Raw genomic sequence first — 25,990 nt, 5'->3', positions numbered from 1 at the left:
CAGATGGGATGAATCTCCTGGCTTGGGGACACCTGGCAACAATACACCAGGTTGTGGAGTGGGGGAGTGGGGGACTGGGGCGGGGGCGTGGACTCTCACTAAACTCTCAGCTCTGCCATTTGGTATGAGATCTGGGCAAAATACCAAACCTCGATGACTTACGGATTACTCAGGGGTAAACGCTCAAAATGGTGACTGAGTGTGAGGATTCATTGAGATATTCTCTGTGAAGAACCCAGCTGGTGACTGCCATGGGGTGGGCACTGCACTCTAAGAATTAAATGACGCACGTTGTTGTGCTAATAAAATAATAAAAAGAAGGTTTTAAAATTTTTTTTTTATTTTTATGGTTTGTTTAAAAATTGTCCCATAGGGTCACCTGGGTGGCTCAGTGGGTTGAACGTCTAACTCTGGATTTCGGCTCAGGTCATGATCTCATGGGTTATGGGATTGAGTCCTGCAACAGGGCTCTAAGAGAATTTGAGAATTTCTCTCTCTCCCTCTCCTTCTGCCCCTACCCCTGTGTTCTTCCTCCTCTCCTCTCTCTCTCAAATAAATCAATAAAATCTCTTAAAAAGTGTTCCATAGCTCTTCTCGAGGGAATATTGATTTCAAAGCTGATCTTGCTAGTCGATTTCCTGAACTCACTGAAATTGTTCTCTGACATGCCTTCAGCTAGCAGGAGGCATTAAATGAAAGTGTAGAAGCCAGCCAAGAAAGACCACATATTGTACTTTTCCATTTATATGAAAGGTCCAGGATAGGCAAATCTCTAGAGACAGGAAGTAGAGCAGCGGTTGGCTAGGGCTGTGGTGTTTGAGAGGAAATGGGGAGTGACTGCTAATGTTTATGGGTTTCTTTTGGATGTGATAAAAGTGTTCTAAAATTGATGGTGGTGGGGCTCCTGGGTGGCTCAATGGGTTGGGCCTCTGCTTTAGCTCAGGTCGTGATCCCAGGGTCCTGGGATCGAGCCCCACATTGGGTTTTCTGCTCAGTGGGGAGCCTGCTTCCCCCTCTCTCTCTGCCTGCCTCTCTGCCTACTTGTGATCTCTCTGTCAAATAAATTAAAAAAAAAAAAGAAATGTTTAAACTTGATGGTGGTAATCGTGGCACAACTCTGTGAACGTACTAAGAACCCCCAGACTATGTATTTTATTTTATTTTATTTTTTTAAGATTTTATTTATTTATTTGACAAAGAGAAATTACAAGTAGGCAGAGAGGCAGGCAGAGAGAGAGAAGAGGAAGCAGGCTCGCTGCTGAGCAGAGAGCCCGATGCGGAACTCGATCCCAGGACCCTGAGATCATGACCTGAGCCGAAGGCAGAGGCTTAACCCACTGAGCCACCCAGGCACCCCAGACTGTGCATTTTAAATGAGTGAATTTTATAGTATGTGAAAGCTGTTTTTTTATTTTAAGATTTTATTTATTTATTTGACAGAGATCACAAGTAGGCAGAGAGGAAGGCAGAGAGAGAGGGGGAAGCAGGCTCCCTGCTGAACAGAGAACCCGATGCGGGGCTTGATCCCAGGACCCTGAGATCATGACCTGAGCTGAAGGCAGAGGCTTTTTAACCCACTGAGCCACCCAGGCGCCCCCAGCTGTGTTGTTCTGTTGTTCTTACAACACATAGCTACTCTTGCCAAACTGAGTGATGGCCTTACATAAACAGGAATCCACAAAGTGGAGAAAATAGACAAAAGCAAACACATTTGGTAAAAAATGATTGAAAGAACATGGTATTTAATTATATATAATTTAAAAAAAGATTTTATTTATTTGACAGAGAGGCAGAGAGAGCATGAGTGGGGTGAGGGGCAGAGACAGATGGAGTGGGAGAAGCAGACTCCTTGTTGAGCATGGAGCCCCCCTGGGGGCTTGATCCCAGGACCCTGGGATAATGATTTGAACTGAAGGCAGATGCTTAATCGACTGAGCGACCCAGGTGCTACATGTACAAAAACTTTCTATTCTAAAACTCAACATGGTTAAGCCGTAGGCACCCCAAAGTTCTTTATTTTGAAAAAATCTATTTTGAAAATTCACGTGTATATAGTAAGAGATTCAATCGATGCAAAAGGATAGACCATGAACGAATGAGCTCCCCACTGCTGCGCAGACCCAGACCTCCCAACCCTACTTCCCAGATCTAACCACCATCAACAACTTCTTGCACATGTATACTAGGTTTTTTTTTTTTTTTTTTTTTTTAATAAATGACCACAAAATTAGTGGCTTAAAGAACTCAAATTTATTGTCTTACAGTTCTGGAGGTCAGAAATCCAAAGTAGATCTTACTGGTAGAAAATCAAGGTGGTGGTGAGGCTTCACTCCTTCCAGAGACTCTAGGGGAGAATCGGATTCCTTGCCTTTGCCAGCTTCTAGAGGCTTCTTGGTTTGTGGCCCCTTCCTCTATCTTCAAAGCCAGTGACAGCAGGTGAGTCCTCCCTGCTGTCAGGGACCCTCCTGCCTCCCTCTTCCACTTATAGGTTTACCTTGGTCCCACCTAGATCATCCAGCATAATCTCCCTAGTCTTTTTTTTTTCTAAGATTTTATTTATTTATTTGACAAAGAGCAGGAGAGAGAGCAAGAGAGGGTACAAACAGGGGAAGCAGCAGAGGGAGAAGGAGAAGCAGGCTCCCTGCCGACCAGGGAGCCCAATGTGGGGCTTGATCTCAGGACCCAGGACTCCAGGATCATGACCTGAGCCGAAGGCAGATGCTTAACCAACTGAGCCACCCACGCACCCCATATTCTCCCTGTTTTAAGGTCAGTCAAATAGCAACCTTAATTTCCTTTTGTTAAGTAACATAACATATTCAGAGTTTCTGCGAATTTAGGACATATTGGGGGGAACCATGATCACACCACCACAATAGCCTTCCAAAAGTTTAGGTATATTATTTACATGCACACACTGTCTCTCCATATCTCTCTCAAAAACACACAAACATGCTCTGTGTTCTTATCTTTTGCTTCACTAGTCTATAAATAGATCTTCAAGGTCTTTCCAAATGAACACATCCAGCTCTATTATCTGTTAAGACTGCCTGAGACGGTTGTATGCTCTCATGGAAATAAGAACTAATTGATACTGAGCAGATGAAATAAGTAGTAGTGCAAGGTTATGCAGAGAGAGACACTGAGGCATAGAGACAGGAGACGTGAGCTGAAGCGATCATGAGTCCGGAGTGAGATAGGGCGTGATAGTGCATCACAAGCTATGAGGTACAGAGAAGCTGACAATAGCTTATTCTTGTTGGATGCTTTCCTTGCACTAATGAATCTTCACAAAAATCCTATGACATCAGTACTATTTTTAACTCTTTTTAAGAGCTGAGGAAACGAATGAGGCGCAGAGAGGTTTAGCAACTTGCCTTGGGTCACACAGCTAGAAATTGTCAAGGGTTGGGATTTGAACCTGGATTGTCTGTGGTTTCTCTGCTTCCAGATCCCTCTTTTTTTTTTTTTTTTTTAAAGATTTTATTTATTTATTTGACAGACAGAGATCACAAACAGGCAGAGAGGCAGGCAGAAAGAGAGGAGGAATCAGGCTCCCGCCGAGCAGAGAGCCCGATGCGGGGCTTGATCCCAGGGCCCTGGGATCATGACCTGAGCTGAAGGCAGAGGCTTTAACCCACTGAGCTACCCAGGCGCCCCCAGATCCCTCTTTCTTAAAAAGATTTATTTATTTGTTTATCTGTTTGTCAGAGAGAGAGTGCACACACACAAGCAGGAGGAGGGGCAGGCAGAGGGAGAAACAGGCTGAGCAAGGAGCCTGACTTGGGACTCAATCCCAGGACCTCAATGTGGGACTCCATCCCAGGATCTCGATCATGACCTCAGCCAGAGGCAAATGCTTAACTGACTGAGCACCCAGGTGTATAGCACTCAGATCTCTATTCATACCCACACACTGTGCTCTGCTGTTGGCAGAGAGGTTGCTGGAGCAGATCACATTAGCGACAGCTTCAACAACGAAGACTCAAGACACTGAGTTCCTGGGGCTGTCTTGCATTCAGGGCGTTTTATCGTTGGACTGTCACTCTCGTCCTTTACCTCCCTTGAGGATCCTGCCTCCCTGACTGCCCCTCAGACCTTTAGCAAGGGGCAGTGGGACACAGTGGTAAGGGACTGGGGCTTGGGACTCGGGAGACCGGAAGTCAGATCCACATTTTGCCACTCACTAGCTCCGTGACCTCGAGTTTCTTGAGTTTCTGTCTCCTCATTAGTCCAACGAATATACAGTTGACCCTTGCACAGCAGGGGTTCAACTCCGTGAGACCACTTACCTGCAGGACTGTAAGTGTATTTTCTCTTCCTTATGATATTTTTTTTTTTAAAGATTTTATTTATTTATTTGACAGAGAGAGAGATCACAAGTCGGCGGAGAGTCAGGCAGAGAGAGAGAGAGAGAAGCAGGCTCCCGCTGAGCAAAGAGCCTGATGCGGGGCTCGATCCCAGGACACTGAGATCATGACCTGAGCCGAAGGCAGCAGCTTAATCCACTGAGCCACCCAGGCACCCCATGATATTTTTATAAAAGATTTTATTTAATTATTTGACGGAGAGAGAGAGGGCACAAGCAGGGGGGTAGGGGAGAAAGAAGCAGGCTCTCCCTTGTCTGCCGCAAGGCTCCATCCCAGGACCCTGGGATCATGACCCAAGCCCAAGGCAGAAGCTTAACCGACTGAGCCACCGAGGCGCCCCTTCCTTATGATTTTCTTTATAACACTTGTTTCTCTCTAACTTACTTTATTGTGAGAATACAGTCTATAATACGTATAACACACGATGTATGTGTTAATTGATTATGTTACCGGTAAGACTTCGGGATCAACAGTAGGCTAAGCAGTGAGGTTTTTGGGGAGTCAAAAGTTTTGCAGGAATGTTTGACGGGTGAGGGGTTGGCGCTCCTAACCTCGGCTTTGTCCAAGGGTCAACTGTAATCAGACCTAACTTGTGGGGATAGCTGTAATCCTTAGCGATGATGAATATGAAATGCTGAGTGCAAGGTGAAGTCCTTACTGGGAACTCGTGGTTTTCAGTGGAGGCATTACTGCCCCCAGAGGACATTTTGGAACATTGCGGAGGGTTCTTCAGACAAGAAAGGAGGGACACTACTGAAGAAATACCATTTTGCCCATTTGGACCAGTACGTTTTGCTGGCTGGCACAAGTCCATGCAATCCTAATCGTGAAATATTTCAGGGGCCCCTGTCAGTTAAGTGTCTGCCTTCGGCTCAGCTCATGATCCCGGGGTCCCGGGATTGAGCCCCACGTCCGGCTCCCTGCTCAGAGGGGAGCCTGCTTCCTCCTCCCTCTGCCTCTCCCCCTGTTTGTGCTCTCTCTCGTTATCTCTGTCACTATCTCTCTCTCTCTCTCAAGTAAATAAATAAAATATTGAGGGAGACGCCTGGGTGGCTCAGTTGGTTAAGCGGCTGCCTTCGGCTCAGGTCATAATCCCAGCATCCTGGGATCGAGTCCCACAACAGGCTCGCTAAGCAAGGAGCCTGCTTCTCCCTCTGCCTCTCCTACCACTCTGCCTGCCACTCTGTCTGCCTGTGCTCACTCTCTCTCTCTGGCAAATAAATAAATAAAATCTTTAAAAAAAAATAAAAATAAAAATTTTTTAAATGAAAAAAAAAAATCCAAACATCATGTCGAGCCACATTTAGGAGGGCAGAGCCAGGAACACTGAGTGTCTGCAGGGCAGGTAACCAGAAAGACACATTGTTCTGTGTCTTGGCCACCATCCAAAGATCTCACCGCTTATTCATGTGGATGAAAAAAAATCTGTTTATAGTAATCTAAACTTGGAACAGAATCATATTTTACATAGAGACACAATACACATCAGGGGCATAATGCAAAATACACTATTTTTTCCCACAAATGCAAATACTGTAAAAATTGTACTTATTTTGGGGGGAATTTTACCAAGAGTTGGACCCCATTTCAGAACATCATTAGTGATGGAACCATGGCTGATGGCATTGAATTGGCAGTACTATATGCCTATTGTTGTTTGCTTTTAGTGTTGAATGCAAATACATCCGAGAGGAGATTGGATTTTAATTAAGTGCCAATTATTACCACATTAGTGGGTCTTCTAGTCAGGATCCAAGATGACCCTCAAAGATCCCCACTTTCTTTTCTTTCCTTTAGTTTTTTAAGATTTATTTATTTATCAGAGAGCTAGCGCACAAGCCGGAAGAGTAGAAGGAGAGGGAGAGAGAGCATCCCAAGGTGTGGCTTGATCTCACAACTCTGAGATCATGACCTGAGCTGAAACCAAGAGTCAGTCACTCAATTGACTGTGCCATCTCCTTTAAGATTTCGTTTTTAAATAATCTCTGCACCCATCGTGGGGCTTGAACTCACAACTCTGAGATCAAGAGTTGCATGCTCCCCCGACTAAGCCTGCCGGGCACGCCAAAGGTCTCCACTTTCTGATGTTAACATTTTTGTGTAGTGCCCTCCGGTAACATTTCAGATTCCATCTATGTGACCAATAGAGTCTAAGAGAAGGGACAGCATGTCACTTCTGAGGCTGGAAGCTTCCTGACTCTCACTTTCTGCTAGATCGCTCACTCTGGGTGAAGCCAGTTGACATGACTTGATGCAGCCTCGTGGAGAGGCACGTATGTCCAGGAACTGAGGTCCCGGGCCAACAGCCAGATGAACAAGTGTTACCGGAAGCAGAGTAGATCCTCTGTCAAGACTTCAGGGATCTGGAGCCCCCACTGACGGCTGAACTCTAAGCTCATGGGGACTCCTGAGCCAGAACAACTTAGCTAAGCTACTTCCAGATTCTCGATCCTTAGACATTATGTAAAATAATAAATAAATGTTTGATTTAAGTCACTAAGTTTGAGAATAATTTGCCACGTAGCAATAGACAATAACGTAGACATACACGAAACCCTGTAGTCTCACTAATTTCATTAATAAGCATTGTTTCAAAAATAATTTCATACTACTCTTCTTGTACAAAGGAAGTCAATCTATATTGCCAAAAATTACAGGTTGAAATGACCATATGAATCTGGGGGACACAGAGAGATCAAGAGAGAGCACAAGTAGACAGAGAGGAAGGTAGAAGGAGAAGGAGAAGCAGGCTCTCAGCCGAGCAGGGGGTCCCTTGTGGGGCTGGATCCCAGAGCTCTGGGATCATGACCTGAGCCAAAGGCAGCCGCTTAACTGAGTGAGCCACCCAAGTGCCCCTCAGATAAATAAATCTTAAAAAGAAAAAAAAAAAAAAAGCCCTAGAGTTTATTGGGTGACTGGGTAGCTCAGTTGGTTAAATGTCTGACTCCTGATTTCTGCTCAGGTCATAATCTTAGGGAGCCCCGTGTGGGGGTCCCAGCTCAGCGAGAGATTCTATTTCCTCAGCCCCTTCCCCTGCTGGTGCTCACGCTCTCTCTCTTTCCCCCTCTCAAGTAAATAAATAAAATCTTAAAACAAACAAACAAACAAACTCACACCCCAGATTTTTTAAATTAAATTACATTTTTTTATTATTCTAAAGGGTTTTTGAAAAAATTTATTTAATATAGAGAGAGATCACAAGTAGGCAGAGAAGCAGGCAGAAAAAGAGGGGGAAGCAGGATCCCTGCTGAGCAGAGAGCCCGATGCTGGGCTCGATCCCAGGACCCGAGATCAGGACCTGAGCTGAAGGCAGGGGCTTAACCCACTGAGCCACCCAAGCAGCCCGATTTTTTTATTATTCTAAAAAGCCAATTCGAATTTTATTCCTGTTACTTACAACTGAAGGCGCCCCCTGATAAATGTATTCGCTGTGACTTTCTGCTATCTAGACTGCAGAAAGAGATGTCTCCTCCTTCTCCTGTGTCATACGATCCTCCAAGCTTCGGTATCATTTCTCATCTGAAGACCCAGTTTTCTTCCCAAATGAATGACACCGAATATCCATCCATCCTTTCGGGGGATCATTTCAGATCCATGGGAATATGATCTTAGTCTCAAGATTCCTTTATCCAAATATAACAGTTCTACTGACTTCTGTGAAATCTTCTGTTACAAAACCCCCTAAGTTTATGGAGGAGGAGACTTTTTTTTTTTTTTTAAAGATTTTATTTATTCATTTGACAGACAGCGATCACAAGTAGGCAGAGAGGCAGTCAGAGAGAGAGGGGAAAGCAGGCTCTCTGTTGAGCAGAGAGCCTGGTGCGGGGTTCAATCCCAGGACGCTGAGATCACGACCTGAGGCTTAACCCACTGAGCCATGCAGGTCCCCCTAGGAGTACATGTTTACACCTTATGCTTTAGTCTTTCATTTCTGCATTGCACACTGGGTGGGAAGTGAATACCACTGCCTTAGAGTACAGTACGCTCCAAGCAGCCTTGAGAAAATAAGAACAAACCAGAACCCATGGGACCTAGGGTGAAGGACAGCTTGGACTCTTCCTCTCTCTTACTAGATTTGAACTGGCAGTATTGAATCCTACCTGTCTAGTTTTCGGTGAAGCACGTCTTTTAGAACTGTTCTGGCCCAAGCCTGAAAAGGTCCTGAAGTCACAAAGACTCCAGATTCTAGAAGGGCCTCTCTGAGGTTCTCAGGAAATAGGGATTTAAGAAAACATATACTTAGGTAGCTACATGACAGAACACCAATTGAATCAGGGCAGGTGTGAAGTTTTGTTTAAACTGATTTGTAATTTTACTAAAGACTCAAATCAGTACATTTGAAATCCCAGTACATTTCAAATGCCCATATTTTTGAAAAGAATATATATAACTCTCTGTAGGGTAGAGGCTTAAAGCATAAGGGAGAAGCTAACTGCATTAATGTGAGTCTGCACTCATTTCTGGAAAAGCAACTGAAAGCATACATCCTCGGGGCAGGTTAATAGTAACACCTTCTTTCAAACATGGAGGTAAGCATTTTCTTACAGATATTCTTCTGTTTAAAAACTTGCTTTAAAAAATCTTAGGAAATCTGGGGCGCCTGGGTGGCTCACTTGGTTGGACGACTGCCTTCGGCTCGGGTCGTGGTCCCAGAGTCCTGGGATCGAGTCCCGCATCGGGCTCCCAGCTCTGCGGGGAGTCTGCTTCTCTCTCTGACCTTCTCCTCGCTCATGTTCTCTCTCACTGTCTCTCTCTCAAATAAAAAAAAAAAAAAAAAAAAAAAATCTTAAAAAAAAAAAAGTTAAAAAAAAAATAAAAAAAATCTTAGGAAATCTTAAGATACTTAATACTTTTAAAAGTGATGAGTTTGAGACTATGATAGGAACTCCTACCTGTCCCCCATATCCATTCTTTCTCGGTAGTGAAGCCTTGTTTTCCAGGCTTCCTTGACATTTAGTGTAGCTAAGAGACTGAGTTTTTTTTTTTTTTTTCCAGTAGGATAAAAGCAGAAATGATATGTATATGTAGCTTTTGGGAAAGGTTTTTAAAGAGAGGGGGTGTTTCCTTCTTCTCTTCTGCCAGCTGTCTTCTCTTCTGATGGTTGAAATGTAATCATAATGGCCGGAGCTATGGCAGCTCTCTTAAATCATGAGGTGATACTGGGAAAGGAACTGGGTATCTTCCAAATGTCTATATATTTGAAAACATAAATAAATACATGTAGGACTCTCTTGATGGAATAATGAAGGTGAATCTGTCTCCATGGAGTGTCAGACCATCTCTACACTAACTCCAGGCTTTTTAAATGTAAGAGGGAAATACTGATTTTTGTCTAAGCCATTATTATTTTGTGTTTTTTCCCCCCCATGCTATTTGCAGGCAAACCTACTCCTAACACAATAATGAAAAAATAAGCAAGATCTAAAATCTTATTTAAAAAAAATCAACTTTCGTAAGTTAGTAAGTTTTATATGATTTGACTAGTTTTAAGGTTGCACATATTTCAAAAGTAAATTATTCAATAAATATTTATTGAGCACTAGATCCTAGCACAAATATCTGAATAATGGATAATGTAACTGTAAATGCATTAGTTGCCAAGTGACAAATATACAAGATAGAAAAATAGTATCCATGAATATGTGAAGTGAGGGTTAGTGGGGAAAAAAACCACAAAGCATGGATTACTCCTCTCACATGCATAAAATCTATAGGAGTAATAGGAAGAGAAGAGGATGGCATTTTGTTGTAAGTTGGGACACAAAACCTTTTTTATCATCCTACCACAAGTAAAAAACTTTTTAAGGTTCCCATTCTTTTTTCTTTCTTTTTTTTTTTTTAAAGATTTTATTTATTTATTTATTTGTCAAAGAAATAGAGAGCACACACAAGCAGGCAGAGGCAGAGAGAGAAGCAGGCTCCCTGCCGAGCAAGGAGCCCCATGCAGGACTTGATTCCAGGACCCTGGGATCATGACCCCAGCCGAAGGCAGCAGGCAGCAGCTTAACGGACTGAGCCACCCAGACATCGCAAGGTTCCCTTTGTTAATAATAACTGTATTCACAGTGCCGTTTCCTCCAAACAATTAAATGGCTTTTTAGATTCTGTAGGAAATTTAGATGGGCCTTTCAAAAGCTGGTTAAGGTATGCTGAAAACTGAAGATGCAGTGTGTTTATTTTTATTTATTTATTTGCTTATTAAGTTCCACACCCAAGGTGGGGTTTGAACTCACGACTCCAATAGTCACATGCTCTACGGAAAGAACTAGCCAGGTCCCACAAGATGTAGTGTCTTCAGAGGAGGCAGTTGGCGTTGGCTAATTGAATTTAAATTAAAAAAAAAAAAAAAACAAAAACAAAAGAAGAAGAAGGAGGAGGAAGAGGAGGAGGAGGAGGAAGAAAGAAAAAAGAAAGGAGACAGTTGCAAGAGACCTAACTATAAGGAAGCCAAAAGTCTGGGTGGGTCCCTGGAAAAGCATCAGGCAGAATTAGAAGACGGGTTGTACCGTGCTGGTTACCTCGTACTAGTTGCCAACAGTACTAGTTGGCAGCCTTGGGTGAAAAACTTCACTTTTCCAGGCTTCCATTTCTGAGTGGTGGGGATTAGGATAGGGCATCCCTACAGACCTTCACTTCCCGAGATGCCCTTTTCGGGAGCACGTGCGGCACCGCGGGGCCTATGGCAGAGTCCGTGCCCTGTGGGTCTTGGGCTCCCCGCGCTCGTGATGTCACGGATGCTTCACTCGAAGTCCGCTAGCAGAAACGCAGCGGTGGGAACCGAGCCCCCACGCCGTCTGGAAGACAGCACTACGGCTCAGGTCTACGCGGCCGCGAGCCCCAAGGCGCAGAGTCAGCCCACAGCTCCCGGAGCCGCAGAGTCGCGGTACCCTCGCCCCGCCCCGCCCCCTGGCGCCCCGCCCCGCCCCTGGCGCCCCGCCCCGCCCCCTCGGCCACTTGCAGCGTGCCGATTGGTCGCTGCGGTGCGCACGGCGCCGCGCCCCGCCGGCGCCCCCAGCCTAGCGCCCGCCGTCCGCTCCCGGCTCCCGGGGACTGAGGCGGAGCCGAGGACGCCGGCCGGGACCCGGCGCAGCCGCCACCTCCTCTTCGCGCGCGCTCGGGGTCGGCGTGGGTGTCGGGGAGGCCAGGTGAGTGCGGTCGGTCGGTCTCGCGGCGCGCGGGGGGCTCGCGCCCGCCGTCCGCGCGTGGAGAGGCGCCCCCGGCCGGCCCGGCCTGCGCGGTGCGGCGGCGCCCAGCCCGGCCTCTCCCGCGCCCGGCGCCGCCCGCCGGAGCGGGCCCGCGGAGCGCGGGGGCAGCCTGCGGACCCGAGACCTCCGCCGCTCGCCCCGGCCCAGCCCGCGTCGCCTCGAGCCGACGGGGGCCGTGACGCCCGGGGATCCGCTCTCGACCCGTGCGGGCCGCACCGCCGCGGTACCTGGCCGTCCTTTGCGGGTCTGGGAGGTCCGGAAGGTTCCCATCTCGAGCCTCTCGGCCGCCCAGGGCCGCGGGCAGGGGACAGAGGCGGTGGACGGCTCGCACGGGGAGTCTGGGGACGACTCGTCCTTCGTCGCCCCTCTCGTTTGCTCCGAACCATTGCTGGGAATATTGTCCGGGTCCGTGGACTTTCCCGACTCTGGCCTCGGGTGAGGCAGGTACAGAGGTGGGAGGAGGAAATGCTGGCGGCTCGGCATTCTTTCGGCAATTCATCCTGAAGTGTGGAGTGCCCTTTTAGGTAAGCGGCAGCAGAGACTTGCCACTGTGGCAGGGGTAGTTGAGCTGGGGGAAACCATTCCGGGTTCTAACCACTGAATTGGGTTCCGAGTTAATCACTGGAAGGTGCTTCATCACAGATAGGACCTTTTTAAAGCCATAGCAGTGATGAGATCGACTGTGCTCCATCCCTTTGCTGTTAGTGCCCGGTGAACGTGTGCGTGTGTGCGTGTGTATGTGTGTGTCTGTGTGTGTGTGTGTGGGGGGCGGGAGTCAAGCCTCTGATTGGAGTATTTGTGTAATCGCCGTGATGCCTCTCGAAGACAATTTCTCTTCTCGGAGTGTCCCACCTCTTCCCTCAAACTCTTCGTCTACCTGTACCGTGAATCCCTTTTCTTAATTCCCGGGACTCTTACTCCTAGGCTTGTCACACTTCTTTTCTTTTCTTTTTTAAATATTTATTTATTTGACAGGCAGAGATCACAAGTAGGTAGAGAGGCAACCAGAGGCGGGGTGGGGGGAGCAGGCTCCCCGCTGAGCAAAGAGCCGGATCGGGGGCTCGATCCCAGGACCCCGGGATCATGACCTGAGCCGAAGGCAGAGGCTTTAACCCACTGAGCCACCCATGTGGCCCTCACACTTCTTTTCCCCATCAATCTTTAGTCCCTTATCTGGCCCCTCGTGTCTCAGATCCGCTGAGGTTTCAAACGTAGAGCACACGTTACATTTTTATTTTTTTAAACCGATAATAGTGTTGCCAGACTCTTCGATCTTAAAATGAAAATCAAAAGTTATCTTGAGTACTGATGCTGCAGGAAAAGCAGGTTTACTGAGAGCCGCGGGAGGATGTCGTTTTCCTCTTCCGGAGACACGCCCCCACCCCCATCCTCTGCCCACTAGCCTTACGGCAGCCTTAACTGGCCGGTCTTTAATGAATTCGCTTATGGAGTCCAAGGTAGAGCATTTCTCTGATTCGTTTATCCTTATTGCTACTTTTAAGTGATAACAGTGACATATCTAGATTGTAAAAAAAATTTTTTTTAACATTACAGAAGAATATCAAGTGAAAAGTTCAAACAGCACAAAAGTGTATCAAGGAAAAAGTGGGAATTGTTGTTCACTTTTCATTCTTTATATATTCAGTTCCATTCCCTAGGAAGAGATCGTCCTGTAACTGTAGGGCAAGTGACTTATAGTAATACCAGGACACATATCCGTATATGTATGTGTGGACCTACCTCATTTTTAAAATGCTTTGTACTATGCCATTGTTCAGATGTACTCTAACATATTTTATTGGCTTTGTACTGATGGACATTTTGGATGTTTCTGGATTTTAGCTGTTAAAAGCCTTGTTGCAAGAAATTCCTTTTGCCCTTGTAGGATAAGTTTCAGGTAGATTAAATTTAAATAGATTATTGTACTTCAGTATAATGAGTGCCCTTTCCACAAGGAATCGTTTTTATAATTTAAAAGATTTTATGATTTAAAGGTGGTAGCTAAATTTGTTGGTTTTAAGTGCATTTCTTAGAATCTGAGTGTCCTTTTATATTTAGAGACTGGATCAAGAAAATTTTGAGGACCTGGTTAAAAAATGGTGAATTTTTATTTTATTTTTTATTTTATTTTATTTTTATTTTTTAAAAGATTTTATTTATTTATTTGACAGACAAAGATCACAAGTAGGCAGAGAGGCAGGCAGAGAGAGAGGAGGAAGCAGGCTCCCTGCTGAGCAGAGAGCCCGATTCGGGGCTTGATCCCAGGACCCTGGGATCATGACCTGAGCCGAAGGCAGAGGCTTAACCCACTGAGCCACCCAGGTGCCCCCAAAATGGCGAATTTTTAAACCTTGTTTCCACTTAGTGGTGTTGACTTTTAAGGTTATATTCATTCCTTTGATTGGCTTGGCAGGAATAAATAGAGAAGGCCTTCAGGAAGAGATTTGTGAACAGACATATTTTGTGTACTTTGTCCTGTGGTAAGCACCTTAAATATCCAGTCATAACAAATTCTTGTTCTCTTTTTAAAAAAAAATGTTTCTTTTATTGTGAAATGTATCCCAGGGCAAAAAAAAAGTGTGTAGAACATACAAACGTGTGTGTGTGTGTGTATACATACACACACACACACACACATATATATCCGTATATATATGATAATATGTGATTTTTATATATACATATGTGATATATATGTGTTTAAAGAATGTTATGTGTTTAAAGAATGTGATTGCTGAGATCATTGTATCTATCATCAGATTAAGAAATAAAACATGTGCATCTTTCTTCCAGAGGTAGCCTCTATTCTGATCTGTTAGTCTTTTTCTTGCTTTTTAAAATAAACTTTCCACATATATACACAAACATACACATACACATACACATATATATTGACCCTTACACTACACACAGCAGACACATACACACATACCCGTCCTAAACAATATATTTGATTTTGAATGAATAGTGTTAAAAATCTCACGCAAATAGGGGCACCTGGGTGGCTCAGTGGGTTAAGCCTCTGCCTTCGGCTCAGGTCATGATCCCAGGGTCCTGGGATCGAGCCCCGCATCGGGCTCTCTGCTCAGCAGGGAGCCTGCTTCCTCCTCTCTCTGCCTGCTTCTCTGCCTACTTGTGATCTCTGTCTGTCCAATGAATAAATAAAATATTAAAAAAATAAATAAATAAAATAAAAAAAAATTTCACGCAAATAGATAATGAGCATGTTTCAAAGTTTTATTTAACTGTTACAGAGAGTGCCACGACAAGCTGGTTTTCAGAGAATTTAAGGAATATATGTAGTCCACAAGGAAAGGAATGTCTGAATAAAATTGCCGAGATATAATTGGTTAATGTTCCACACAGCCACAAAATCATCATGTCTTTGGGATTACTCTTTTCTACCAGGCTAGAAAAATCGTAACACCTTATTAATTTCTCCAGTTAAGCTCAAACCTTACAGGACTATAAACTATATTAACAGTGGGGTTTTCATTAAGTTAATAATTAGTTATTAGTTATAGTTAATATAATTAATTAATTATTAATTATTTCCCCCAGAGTGCAGATGAATTCCAAACATGCTTATTAGAAAATACTGGAGCTTTCTAAATTTGAGGTTCAAATTTTGTTTCATAATTGTAAGCCCAGACCTGACCAGGTAAGAAAGCCCGTTATTGTCACTATTAGATGAAGGTTTCCAGGAGAAGATAAACAGAATAGAATGGCTTCAGCTTCCCTGTCTGTTTCCCTGTTCAGCCTTTCTGAGGAAGCTAGTAATAGGGTTATGAATGAGTCTTAGGAAGTGGGGTTCACCACAGTGAGGGCTTCTGGAAGGCTCTAGTATGGATCACACACAGGCACACCTTATTTTATTGTGCCTCACAGATACCGCCTTATTTATTTACTTATGTTTTAGTGAAGTGAAGGTTTGTGGCAGCCCTGTGTGGAGGAAGCCTGTTGGCACCATTTTTCCAACAGCATTTGCTCACTTCGTGTCTCTGTATCACATTTTGGTAATTCGTGCGGTATTTCAGACTTGTTTATTGCTATATTTGTTATTGTGATCTGTATGACTTGCTGAAAATTCAGATGATGCTTCCCACTTTTAGCAATGAAGTAGTTTTTTTTTTTTTTTTTTTAAAAGATTTTATTTATTTATTTGACAGAGAGAGAGATCACAGCAGGTAGAGAGGCAGGCAGAGAGAGAGAGAGAGGGAAGCAGGCTCCCTGCTGAGCAGAGAGCCCGATGCGGGACTCGATCCCAGGACCCTGAGATCATGACCTGAGCCGAAGGCAGAGGCTTAACCCACTGAGCCACCCAGGCGCCCCAACAATGAAGTAGTTTTAAATGAAAGTATGTACAGTGTTTTCTTAGATGTAGTGCTATTGCACCCTTAAAAGATCACAGTACTGTGTAAGCACGGCTTTCATAAGCACTTAGGAAACACAAAAATTCATTTGACTCATTTTGCGAGGATATTCTCCTTATTGCTACGGTCTGTAACCGAATCGATACTATCTCCTAGGTCTGTCTGTACTGGAAGGACAGCAGAAATGAGAGAGTGAGCTGCTCTTTATTTTCTGCTTTTTGAGCTCACGTGGCCTGCCCGCAGTTACCAGGGTAGGTCAAAGCAGAACCTTTCTGTGAAGGAAGTGAGTGTCCTCTGCTGGTGCAGCGGCCGGGCTTGGAAGGAGAGCAGGAACAGTAGCACCATATGATCAAGATCAAGCCAAGCCCGGCTGAGCACAGATAGGAATCTGGGCCAGGTTTCGGGGCATTCAGTCATCGGGTTAAAGAGCTGGTACAGCAGCTGGGCCGTGTCTGTCTCGAGTTACACTACTTCAATCTGGCCTGGTTATCCTCCTCGTCTGGGGCACAGCTGGATTCTCTTTCGTCCTCCTATGTCAGATCTTTCCTGTATCCCCGATTCTCTCCCTTTTAAAAAATATTTTTATTATTGGAGTATGACATACAAGGTTACATTAGTTTCAGGTGCACGATGCAGTGGTCTGACAATTCTGTGTGTTACTCCGTGCTCGCCGCAGTAAGTGTAGCCACCGTCTGTCACCATCCAATATATCCTCAACTCCATTCCCTGTGCTGTACTTGTCGTTTCCCAGCTTATTTATTTTATAATTGGAAGTTCGTGTCCTGCATTCTCTTTTATTGATTTGTTCTCTCTAGTGGTGCTCAAACTCTAGTAGCTTCTTGACATGAAGGGTTATATTTTTGGAGTTCTTGCCTTCCTGAATATGTTTTGATCCTGTACTCATGCTTCATGGATACTTTTTCTGGTAATAGAATTTCAGTTGAAACTAATTTGCCTTCAGAATTTTGAAGTTGTTGCTCCATTGTTATCTCCTTCCAGTATTTTTTATTTTTTATTTTTTTGAGAGTGGAGGGGAGGGGCATAGAGAGAATGTTAAGCAGGCTCCACGCCCAGCATGGAGCCCAACTTCTTGCTCGGTTTCATAATCCTGTGACATGATCTTGAGCGGAAATCAAGAGGCAGAGGTTTAATCGCTTCACCGACTGAGTCACCCAGTTGCCCCGGGATCTCACTTTCTACTGTTTCCCCCAGGTTTTTGAGCTCTCCCTACTGCTGGCTTGGGAACTCAGCTTTCTTGGCTGTGCTTAGTCACCACTGCCCATCTGCCCTCCAGCTTTCAGAATTTCATTGCTATTGTCTCCTCTTTTATTCTCCATATCATTAGGAGTCTACGACTTTAAAAAAAAAAAAAACAACTCCCTTTATTGTAGGGGCACCTGGGTGGCTCAGTGGGTTAAAGCCTCTGCCGTCAGCTCAGATCATGTGCCTGGGGTCCTGGGATCGAGCCCTGCATTGGGCTCTCTGCTCAGTGGGGAGCTTGCTTCCTCCTCTCCCTCTGCCTGCCTCTCTGCCTACTTGTGATCTCTGTCTGTCAAATAAATAAATAATATCTTTAAAAAAAAAAAACAACCTCCCTTTTATTGTAGCTTTAGTGAAGTGTCAGGAGGGAGAAAAGTGAGATGCTGATGTGCAATCTGCTGTCTCTGCCTAAAGCAGTGGTAGGTTTTCTGGACTGAAGAGTCGTAGCGGTGTTGCCAGGAGCAGAGTGTTTGCGACAAAGCGATCATATGTATATGAACTTTCTTTTTGGTGTGGAGTGATCACACATGCTGAACAGAGCTATTATTAATTCTCACTTTCTGGGGCACCTGGGTGGCTCAGTTGGTTAAGCGTCTGCCTTCAGCTCAGCTCAGGATCCCAGAGTCCTTGAATCAAGCTCTGAGTCGGGCTCCCTGCTGGGTGGGGAGCCTGCTTTTCTCTCTCCCTCTGCTACAGAGAGAGAGGGAACACAAGCAGGGGGAGTGGGAGAGGGAGAAGCAGGCTTCCGCCTGAGCAGGGAGCCAGATGCAGGACTTGATCCCAGGACCTTGAGGTCATGTCCCGAGCCAGAGGCAGATGCTCAATGACTGAGCCACCCAAACCCCTAAGAATATTCTTCTCTAGATCTTTTCTGAACTCATTTCAATGCCTTTGCTTTCCCAGCAGTGCTTGCGAGGAGGGTTCACTTTCATCTGTGTGGGTTGGGAGCTGTGACCCTGGAGCCAGTTACTCTGAACTGGGGAGGAGGGCATTTCTGAGCAATCCCAGAGGATGTAAAGATGCCTCAGTAGCGCTCTGCTGGAGAGCCTGGGTAAACGTGGCCTCAGGGAGGGAGTGGAATAGTCCCATGGAGGGAGCAGCTTGTGGATTACATAGCTGTCATCTGAGTTTGGGTCACAATTCATGAAATGGGCAATTCTTATTTCTTTTTCAACTTTTTTATTACAGAAAATTTTAAGTGTATAGAGAAGTTGAACAGTGGATTCAACATTTTACCGTTTTGCCCTATTTGCTTTAGTTTTTTTTTTTTTTTTGCTTAACCAGGTGATAATATGTTGTTGACATTGACACTTAACCCCTAAATATGTAAGCATTTGTCTTCTAAAAACAAGATCATTCTCTTACATAACCATAATTCTACCATTATCATACCCAAGAAAATAATTGTGTAATGTCTTTAATATCTGACCTGTATTCAGACTTTCCCATGTAGCCCAGACTGCCTTAAAAATTTTTTTTGAGGGTGCCTGGGTGGCTCAGTGGGTTAAGGCCTCTTAACCTTCAGCTCGGGTCATGATCCTAGGGTTCTGGGATCGAGGGGCACCTGGGTGGCTCAGTGGGTTAAAGCCTCTGCCGTCAGCTCAGGTCATGTGCCTGGGGTCCTGGGATCGAGACCCGCATTGGGCTCTCTGCTCTGCAGGGAGCCTGCTTCCTCCTCTCTATCTGCCTGCCTCTCTGCCTACTTGTGATCTCTCTCTGTCAAATAACTAAATAAAATCTTAAAAAAAATTTTTTTTTGAAACTAGAATTAGTGAAGGTTTGTACATTTCACTTGGTCTGTTAATTGTATTTTTTTTTTTAAAGATTTTATTTATTTATCAGAGAGAGAGAGGGGGAGAGAGCGACCACAGGCAGAGGCAGAGGGAAAAGAGAAGCAGGCTCCCTGCCGAGCAAGGAGCCCGATGTGGGACTCCATCCCAGGACGCTGGGATCATGACCTGAGCCGAAGGCAGCCGCTTAACCAACTGAGCCACCCAGGTGTCCCTGTATGTTTTGATATAGTTGAAATTAATGATTAATGGATTTGATATAGATGAAATCCTTTGAAGTTTCTGGCTCTTGGAGACTGCTTCATTACAGTCTAGATGGTGACGCTTAGAATCTTAGTAATGGAAGGGACCCTTGAGTGAATTTGGTTTAGTGATTCCTGTGGTATATGGGAAGTTTGGTGTTTTGTTGCTGTTGTTTTGTTTTTTAACCTGGGAAGTTTTAAAAAATAGATAACTTGGCATTTTTCTTTACTTTATGATCTTTGTGGGAGGGGTGTCACAATTACCTTTTTATTTTTTAACTCTCCAAGTTACTGTGAGGTTAGCTTGGTACTGCTCCCCCGACCTGTGTTTGGGAACCACTGATTTAGTCCACCTGTATCATGGGCCAGTGTCACAACTTAAAGAATGTCAGAGCCAGTACTAGAAGCAGTGCTCTTCATGTTCTTTTTTTTGTTTTGTTTTTTTTAAGATTTTATTTATTTGATAGAGATTACAAGTAGGCAGAGAGGCAGGCAGAGAGAGAGGAGGAAGCAAGCTCCCTGCTAAGCAGAGAGCCCAACTCTGGGCTCGATCCCAGGACTCTGGGATCATGACCTGAGCCGAAGGCAGAGGCTTTAACCCACTGAACCACCCAGGCCCCCCACTCCGCCCCTTATAAAACATTATTTGAATACCATTTGTTTTTTTCTTTTTTTTTTTTTTTAAGATTTTATTTATTTATCAGAGAGAGAGAGGGGAGAGAGCGAGCACAGGCAGACAGAATGGCAGGCAGAGGCAGAGGGAGAAGCAGGCTCCCCGCCGAGCAAGGAGCCCGATGTGGGACTCGATCCCAGGACGCTGGGATCATGACCTGAGCCGAAGGCAGCTGCTTAACCAACTGAGCCACCCAGGCGTCCCTGTTTTTTTCTTTTTAACATATATATATTTTAAATATTTCATACTTTAAATTTATACATTTATTTGTCAGAGAGAGAGAGAGAGCACAAGCAGGCGGAGTGGCAGGTAGAGGCAGAGAGAGAAGCAGGCTCCCCGCTGAACAAGGAGCCCAATGTGGGATTCGATGCCAGGACCCCAGGATATGACCTGGGCCGAAGGCAGCGGCTCAACCCACTGAGCATTGGAGGCATCCTTTGAATACCATTTGTTAAGCATACACACAAAATAATTGCTCTGCAATGTGGTATACTATTTTTTTTTTAAGATTTTATTTATTTATTTGGCGGAGAGATCACAAGTAGGCAGAGAGGCAGGCAGAGAGAGAGAAAGAGAGAGAGAGAGGGAAGCAGGCTCCCCGCTGAGCAGAGAGCCTGATGCAGGGCTCGATCCCACAACCCTAAAATCATGACCCGAACTGAAGGCAGAGGCTTAACCCACTGAGCCACCCAGGTGTCCCGTGGTGTACTATTTTTAAAGCAAAACAAAGACTCATGAAAGCATTTATGCTAATTCCGCCTAGAGAGGGAAATATTTGCTGTGTGTCCTGAAGGTTGAATTGGAAGTTTGCCTATAGACAGTAGATGGAAGGGGCATTCCAAGGGTATGTGTGTGGATATGTTTAATATTATTGGTATATGTTAAATTCATATATCTAGTATAGAAAGGTATCATTATATCAGATATTTAGTATATAGTGCCATATATTATATATAATATATAGTAATACATATCTGTATTAGGTCTGTGAAATATCTGAGTATATTTATGTCTAAATTACATATATGATTTATAAATATAAATATAGGAAGTGTAAATATAGCTATATACAATTTAGCAGCTTGCCTCACAGTAGGTATTCAGCAAGTGTTGGCTGCCTTCCGCCTTCTGTTTCTTTATGGCTTTATGTATAGTGTCAAGATGGCAGGAGATAAGAAGGCTATGTCAGGGAAAGATTTTAAGTACCCTGTATTTTCAGAATTTATCTCAGTAGCTGTTGGAATTTTATGAAAGAGTGTCATGATCCAGTCTGAGTTTTAGACAATTCTGGCAGAATATTGGACTTGGGAAGGCAAGGGAGATGATTTTAGGAAATAATATGTTTGAGTATCCAGTCACAGTAGAACTTATTTCCTTCACCCAGATGATGTGTTGGATTACCAGCTTTTATAGGTTATCAGTTTCCTTTTTTTTTTTTTTTAAGTATTTATTTACTTGACAGGGAGAGAGAGAGACAGTGAGAAAGAGAGGGCACAAGCAGGGGGAGTGGCAGGCAGAGGGAGCAGCTGGCTCTCCACTGAGCAGAGAGCCCAGTGTAGGGCTTAATCCCAGGAGCCAGGGCTCATGACGTGAGCCAAAGGCGGGCACTTCACTGACCGAGCCACCCAGACGTCCCCAGATTATCAGTTTCAGTAAACCTAAGTACAAGGTTGACTCTCTCATTTTATGACAGGATAATGAGACACGTATGCATTTCCCATTTTGAAAGCTGTAATAGAGTCAGTCATTCAGCAGGTATTTGAGCGCCTAGCCTAGTGTGCATCAGGCACTGTGCTAGGCTCTGGGGGAACCCCACAGTGAGTGAAAGGGACTTCAGACTGTCCTTTTTGGAGCTTACCCTCTACAGGGGAGGTAAATATTCATCAAATAATGATTAATAATGCAATACAGGGGGCTTAGAAAGTCATGAAAGTATCATCTCTCACTTGGATATTTCAGAAGCCTATGAACTGGTCTCTCTCTTTCCACTCTTAGCCCTTACAGGGTGTTCTTCCACTGAAGCCTAAGGGATCCTTTTAAGTGTGTGTCACTCTGCACAGTACTCTCTTAGGGCTCTCTTTCAATCAGTGAAAACCCGAGTTCTCACAGTGGCCGCCAGGGCTCTGTGAGTATCCTTCCCTGCCTCTGTTACTTCCCTGATCTTGTTGGCTTCTACTTTTCCGTCTCATTCACTCTGTCTCGACCACACTGGGTAATACCCAGACACCACCTTTGGGCCTTTGCCCTGCTGTTGTTCCCTCCGACACATATTCAGAGGGCCACCTCTCTCCCTACCTTCGAGTCTTCGATCAGCTGGTTCCTTCTCAGTGGAGCCTCCCTTGACCACCAGTATGACATTTCAGCCAGCCCCACTATGGCCTATACTCCCAGTGTTCCTCACCAGCTTGTTCTTTTCCCCCCATGACACTTATTACTTTCTAATGTGGTACGTGATTCTTTAAATAATTATGTTTAGGGGCACTTGGGGGCTTAGTTGGTTAAGTGGCTGCCTTTGGTTCAGGTCATGATCCCAGGGTTCTGGGATCAAGCCCCGCGTTAGCAGGAAGCCTGCTTCTCTCTCTTCCACTTCCCCTGCTTGTGTTCCCTCTCTCTGTCAAATAGTAAATAAATAAAATCTTTAAGGGGCGCCTGGGTGGCTCAGTTGGTTAAGCAACTGCCTTCGGCTCAGATCATGATCTTGGAGTCCCGGATCGAATCCCACATCGGGCTTCCCTGCTTAGTGGGAGTCTGCTTCTCACTATGAGCTCTCCTTTCCCAGGTGCTCTCTCTCTCTCAAATAAATAAATAAATAAATAAATATTTAAAAAAAATCTTTTTAAAAAATTATGTTTATCGTCCCCTCTCCCTACCAAGCTCCACACAGCCAGTGCTTTTTATCTGTTCATTGATGTGCATTACGTGTCCAGTACTGATATGTAGTAGACATTGTCAGTAAGCATTTAGTGAGGGAGGGAAAGCTGGTATCTGAGTGAAAAAGTGATAGCCAAGCTGAGCACTGTAGTGTGAGTCGGCGTTAACAAGGTGAGCCGGGAGCGGAGAGGAATCAGACAGAGGTGTGCAGGTTTACTGAGGTGACTGAGCCAGTCGGCGGTACTGAAGAGAAACCAGTATGACTGGAGAGAAGACAGAGTGATGTAAGAGGAAGCTGGGGCCCACTGTAAGGACTGCGCTGCACTATAGACTTCTGTTTTTATCTTAAACAATAAATCTGGGAGGGAAATTAGAAGTTTCAAGCAGGAGGGAAAAACCAAATTTGTGACTTAAAAAAACAAAAAGGAAAGTCATTCCCGCTGCAGTATGGAAGTGATATTGATGGGGGCGGGGGTGGACGTGTCTGCAGCAGTTGGAGGCGCTGGTGGAGGAGGAGCGAGTGCGGAGGCATCCTGGGGTGGATTGGATGTGAGAGGGAAGAAGGAAGAAGCAGGGATGAGGCGTGGGTTTCCGGCTCGTAAAGCTGGATGCATGATGATTCATTCGTTGTAGTGAATCCCGGAAGGAGATCAGTTTGGAGGAGGAGATCGTGACCCCGGGTCCCGATACGTTGATTTTTGAGGTGACTTTGAGACAGCCAAGGGATGTCTTGAGGGATTGGATGTATGGATCTGGGATTGGCTATTTCAGTCTGCATAGCAACGGCACAGAGAAGTAGCGGAGGGGAGGATTTGCCAAATAACCCACATTTTGAATAATTAAAAGTTGTTAGCAAGGATATTACTGGGGGAGATTATATAGTTTATAAAATTAAGGTCTCTTGAGTAATCTATGTTCCATGTCCTTTACTTTGCTTTTAGATTTAAGTCTTTTACCAAAGTTGGTGGTACTAACTACCTTTTATTCTTGTTACATGTAATTCACAGGTCAGAAGGCAAATAAGCCTTTCCTGAGATAAAGTACGTAAAACGTCTTTTCCAGAAGTACTTAGATCTCTGAATAATTCATGCTGTTGGGTTTTAAGGCCTATAAAATATTCACACTGTGAGTGGCTAGAAACTGGGTTTATAGCAAACCAAGAAGAAAAGCTCTTCTTCGGACTCCTTCGGCAAGATCCGAACAAGCAGCAGTCACCACGGTCACTGCAGACCTCGTCTGACTGCTTTCTTCTGTCTCCGGAGGATCAGAGGTTCCTCTCAGTTCAGTGCCGCCCTCGGCCATCTCGTTCTTCTCGGTCCCCCGGCCGGTAGTGGAACAGTAACTTTCTCTTTATGAAATCCGAGATGGGGGAAATCCTGTGACACTCACTCTGATGCTGGGCGGCAGCGTAGTGTTGGAATGGTCAGAAGCACAGACTTCAGGAATAGCTCTGAAGGAACTTCAGAGGCAGTCCTGACTTTCCTCCTTGCTAGCGGGGTTAACCACTCTCTAAACTTTCTCAGTAGTAGGAGATAATTTGAGGGACTGCCGTAGAGGGTTGTGAGGATTGAAGGGAGTAGTCCCACAAGTGGGGTCTTCCTGAGGCTGGAATGGAGTGGTCTGTAAAGAGCCAAGCACCTGCCCGCGTCCTGTAACTATGGGCTAGTAGTGCTAGTAAGAGTGGGGAAGACCGAGGTTTTATTTTTTGTTTCATTTTAGTCAACTTGTTCTGCTCTGGCTATGTAGACCTAGCATCTTTTTTTTTTTTTTTTTTAAGATTATTTATTTATTTATTTGACAGAGATCACAAGTAGGCAGAGAGGCAGGCAGAGAGAGAGAGGCGGAAGCAGGCTTCCTGCTGAGCAGAGAGCCTGACATGGGGCTCGATCCCAGGACCTGGGATCATGACCTGAGCCAAAGGCAGAGGCTTTAACCCACTGAGCCACCCAGGCGCCCCTAGACCTAGCATTTTTTTTTTTTTTTTTTTTGACCCAGACAGAAACCACGTTTATTTCACAAACACTGGGAAGACGGGTTGGGGAAGAGGCGAGACCTAGCATCTTGAATGATGTTTTATGTTTTGTTTTTTTATTTTGTTAATCTGATTTTTTTCTAATGGATTTTTTAATGATACAAATTGTAATTTAATGTAACAAATGTTAGCTGATTGCTCTGCGAGCTTATAAATCTGATGATGAGGGCTGTTTTATTCATCTTTATTTTCCCCACCATGCCTTACTAGTAGGAGGTGTTCTGTAAATATTCAGTACATGCTCTAGGGGAGTTTTGCGCTGATTAAATGCCATCGCATCTACAAGTCTGCTATAGTGCCTGTGTACAGTAACTCAAGGAGGAAAGGACGGGAGTCAGAGATGAACACTGAATCAGTCCTCAGTCCTCTTTCACATGTCCTGGGGATACCTTAACTGCCCTGTGACTTCAGTTACCATTAAGTACTGGGACTTTCTAATCTGTATTTCTGTCTTAAACCACTCTTTCAGTGGTTTCTGTACATCTGTCTTAGGTAATTTCTACCTGGATGTCCTTTTTTTTTTTTTTTTTTTAAGATTTTATTTATTTTTTTGACAGAGAGAGAGGAAGCAGGCTTCCTGTCGACCAGAGAGCCTGGTCCCTGAGATCATGACCCAAGCTGAAAGCAGAGGCTTTAACCCACTGAGCCATCCAGGTGCCCCACCTGAATGTCCTTTAGTCCTTCCAAATACGCTATGCTCAGATTCTCCCTTCCCTGTTTCGACTAATGGTCTCACCATCCACCAGGCATCCAGCCATTGTCATTCTTAGCTTCCCCCTGCCTGTTGATAATGCCGCTTTAGGACTCCTCAAATAAAAACCCTTTCTTTGGGCGCCTGGGTGGCTCAGTCGGTTGAGTGTCTGCCTTTGGCTTAGGTCATGATCCCAGAGTCCTTGGATCGAGTCCCGCATTGGGCTCCCTGCGAGTTTGCTTCTCCTTCTGCCCTTCACCTCACTTGTGCTCTCTCATTCTCTCAAATAAATAAAAATCTAAAGAAGTCACAAAACAAAACCCTTTCTTTGGCTTTACTGATGTGGCTTCCATGTACATCCTTATTCTCCTCTGGTCTAGAATGAGGGCAAGTTGGGGCGCCTGCATGGCTCAGACTGTTAAACGTCTGCCTTTGGCTCAGGTCATGATCTCCGAGTCCTGGGATCGGACCCTGCATCGTGCT

At 44.9% G+C, this 25,990-nt stretch overlaps 1 protein-coding gene across 2 annotated transcripts in view; it reads left to right on the top strand.

Moving 5' to 3' along the window:
* The first annotated feature begins 11,375 nt into the window (after window positions 1-11,375).
* Window positions 11,376-25,990, top strand: part of TMEM50B (transmembrane protein 50B) — a 38,421-nt gene continuing 23,806 nt past the window's right edge. Inside the window, exon 1 of one of the 2 annotated variants that reach the window (XM_059164626.1) lies at window positions 11,376-11,515. The gene's annotated coding sequence lies outside the window, so the exon portion shown is untranslated. Of the gene's footprint in view, window positions 11,516-11,959; window positions 12,100-25,990 lie in introns of those variants that run through there. The other variant, XM_059164627.1, reaches the window with a different exon arrangement.

Source organism: Mustela lutreola, chromosome 2 (genome assembly GCF_030435805.1).
Source record: "Mustela lutreola isolate mMusLut2 chromosome 2, mMusLut2.pri, whole genome shotgun sequence".
NCBI lineage: Eukaryota > Metazoa > Chordata > Mammalia > Carnivora > Mustelidae > Mustela > Mustela lutreola.
This window is presented reverse-complemented; position numbering and strand designations above follow the sequence as displayed.